The 3,705-nt window shown below is 36.7% G+C and overlaps 1 long non-coding RNA gene across 1 annotated transcript; it reads left to right on the forward strand.

Moving 5' to 3' along the window:
- Nucleotides 1–444: 444 nt before the first annotated feature.
- LOC122197815 (uncharacterized) lies at nucleotides 445–1,879 on the forward strand. Its single transcript, XR_006191507.2, has 3 exons — nucleotides 445–674; nucleotides 762–796; nucleotides 868–1,879. It is a non-coding gene; the product is annotated as an uncharacterized LOC122197815 (long non-coding RNA).
- Nucleotides 1,880–3,705: the final 1,826 nt, after the last annotated feature.

Consider the following 3,705-nt stretch of genomic DNA (forward strand, 5'->3'; position numbering starts at 1 on the left):
AAAACAAAATTGGAATTTTCTGAACGGTTTGGAACTTTGTTGGATTTTTTAGATAAAAAGTTAAGTTCGTTGGGTTTTTTTGAACAGACAAAACATGATTCGAGTTTTTTGAATGGTTTGGAAACTTCGTTGGGCTGTTAAGTCATTTTCCCTTAAACAAAAACCGACAAGAACCAGCATAAACCGAAACTGAAACCGAAACATTTCTCAAAATACGTTGCTATTTTTCGAAGGCCGGTTCCGACGACGAAGACCTGGCAAAAACCGGAACCAGTAGTTCTTGAACCGGTGGTCTGGTTCGGTTCTTGATTTCGGTCGAAGTCGGTTCCCAGGTCGGGTCGGTGCCGGCCGGTTCGGTTCCTTTGCTCATCCCTGTATTCTTATGCTGTTTTTAATAATTTTTATGACATCACTTTCAATTTCTCTTTTTATTTTCAGGATCCTGTTGAATTCAAGGAGGTTCTTGATGACACAGCAGTAGCAGTGACGTTTTTGTTATCTTTTTTTTAGTTGAATATGAGATGCTTTGGGCCTTATGCTTGATTTGGAAGGGAATGATATTGATGAAAGTGAAAATGGTAGGAAATTACAGTGATGTTATTTAGCAAAGGGCAAATTGCAGGAATTACAAATAGCAACAGTGAGATATCTCATTATTATCCCACCAACAATACGTGAGAAGTTTTACCAGCATTTATAAACCTTTTGACCATTTTACCCTTGTGGTTCAACTGAATGAATGTCATGATTTTACATTGCAGATCATGCCTTGATTGTGAGAAAACTTTAATTGAAGGTATATTATGTATCTTTCTTTTTTTAATAAATTGTTTTTATGTAATTTGTGTCACTTGTTTTATGTTGCAGGGAATTAAACAACTTACGAATCGATATACAAAAATAGGATTTCACATGCCACACGACATTATAAGGTTCATATTTTCAGGACATTTTAGGCATAAAGTTACGAAAATAGAAGCATTATAAATTCTTATGTTCTTTAAGATTAATGATAGATAATTTCAGGGAAGATAGACAATTTAGTGTCTTCATTAATTGTATAAGGAAATTTCTGACAGCTCATGATCGTAATAGTGGAATCATGTAAGTAATATTCACTATTCACCATAATCCTTATTCTTTTTTTTTTTTTTTTTTTTTTCCTTTTACTTTTTAATTTGAATTTTTTGTTGTTTGTAACCATGGGTTATAATTTATTTTCATTATTTAAATTTAAGACATTGTGTTGATTGTGGGAAAGTATTGTTTGAAGATAAAACTATTAAGAATGCTACAATAGGGGTAAGGTTTCTAAAAGTAGCCTCTTCACATATGATTCATTTTAATACTTTTTACTATTTGAATTTAATTTAATTATTTTTTTTAAAAATAATTTGTATTCTTTTTTTAACTAGAAAGACAAAAGACCGAAACTTGCTCAAACTAAAAAGAAGGTTTGTCACAACAGAACGTGTTACAATGGATGCTGGTGAAAGATACAATAGATGCTGGTAAAATGTTGATGGCTTGTATGGGTAATCGTTCTTCTCTCCTTCTCTATCTAGAGAGAGAGAGTGAGTGAGTGAGAACAGAACATGTTACAATGGATGCTGGTGAAAGATACAAATTATGATGCAAAGTATATGCAATATACAAATTATGAGGTTAGTCCCATGTGACTTTTATGACGCAAAGTATATGACAGGTACAAATTATGGTAATTTGTTTCTGTCTTTTCAGGAGACTAACTATGCTCCAATTAAATATGGGAGTCGTGTTGTACTTATGATTAACGGGTATGCAATGTAATCTCTCTTGCTTAGTTGCTTCTTTCCCTTTGATAAGTGGGATCTTACCCTAGCCTATGTTAACATTTTAAGGGAAGTTAGAACTCAGAAGGTCATTCATGACTTGTTTTATCATTTTCAAAGTAAATAAGATTGCTAATTATGTATGTCTTTTTGGCAAATTGGATTTGTGATTTGAAAAATGTAAATCTCAGATTAGGGGGGGGGGGGGGGGGGGGACACGTGTAATGGAACTGATGATTGCTGCTAGAAAGGTTGTTCCTATTTTACAGCTGGTACATGGAGTAGCTGTTGTTAGAGTGTATACAAGGCCATTCATGACTTCTCTTGATATGGCAAGTTTGTTAAGTTCATTTTGTTTTCTGATGCAAAAAAGTGGCTAATATCTTTGTGTTGTGTTAGAGCAAGCAATTCTGTAGTGCCTGGATGTTGCAACTAAGGCTTCGCATTGGCCTATTGGTGTTGATGGTTCGTAATTCCATTTGATTTGAATATGATATAGTTATTATATAGTTTAAAATTACAATATAAATATATGGTTGGTGGATATAAAAGACACTGATTGATTTCAAAAGTGACAGATGGTGGATGGAAGTTTTATCTACAGGCGCAACAGCTATTCATCAAGACTTGAAGAAGTAGTACCTAATTTCACCTCTTAATAGCAATGTAGTATTAGGTTATATAGCTAGGGAAAACCTCTTTGTAACACCGTAAATTTCAAAGTAATTTTTCGCATAATATAAAAAACATTTTTCATTTAATTTTCATAAAACATCAAGTTTAAAATTCCAATTCACATAATACAAAATCCCAAGATCATATATCATAAAAATCTCATGCGTGTGTACAGATCAAGCCGGCGCCTTCCCACGGTCATCGCTAGTACCTGAAACAAACAACACTAACACTGTAAGCACAAAGCTTAGTGAGTTCCCCAAAATACCACATATAACAAATATTAGCCACTCGAGGCTATAACTCTGTGGGTCCGTGCACCCAAACTCTATGAACCCTCAGGTTCTAACTCTGTAACATGCACAACATAAATCACATAGAATAATGCAATGCAACACATAACACATACATAGCATACAAGCACTGTATCATAACTCTGATTACCTACTCAAGGTAAAGCATAGTGAGAAAACTCACCTCGTATATCTTGATAACTCGCGAATCCTGGAAATCACTCGTGCTCGATCCCCCGAGCTATAATCCTCCTATAACATCGTATATCTCTAATTAACACTTTTACCACTAAGGTTGACTACCCCTATCAAGTCAACACTGATCAACTCTGGTCAATGGTCAACGGTCAACTTTGACCGGACTCGGCGAGTGCACTAAGGCGACTCGGCGAGTCTACACGTTTTCACCAACTCTCTAGGATTCTCTTTCGACACGTCGAGTACGCCCCTGACTCGACGAGTTCCACCTGGCATGAATCGCGGGGCCACCACGACTCAACTCTCCGAGTCTCAAGAACAACTCGGCGAGTTCCATTTCGACTCAGTCCACCTGTCAACCCTCTCAAACTCTCCCTGACTCATTGAGTTAACCCATAACATGGCAGGACCACTCGCTGAGTGGTTAAGGGCAATCTTCATGCTACTCACTGAGTCTGTTCTTCGGACTCGGCGAGTCCATGCCATGCATCAACTCATACTTGCTTCTGAGGTCAGATCTGCTTCAACAACTCATAGATCTGGCCCTCCTAAGCTCATTCATCATGTAAAGTTCATATCTTGGTTACCATGCAACACTTACAAGGCTCTTTTAGGAGAAATGACCTCTAGGATGGCAACCCTAGTCTCCAACCCAAATGGAAGGACATAAAGCATGACATTAGGGACTCTCTGAACCTACTAAGGTCCAGATCTAAGCACCATATCCC

Source organism: Lactuca sativa, chromosome 4, assembly GCF_002870075.4.
Source record: "Lactuca sativa cultivar Salinas chromosome 4, Lsat_Salinas_v11, whole genome shotgun sequence".
Lineage (NCBI taxonomy): Eukaryota > Viridiplantae > Streptophyta > Magnoliopsida > Asterales > Asteraceae > Lactuca > Lactuca sativa.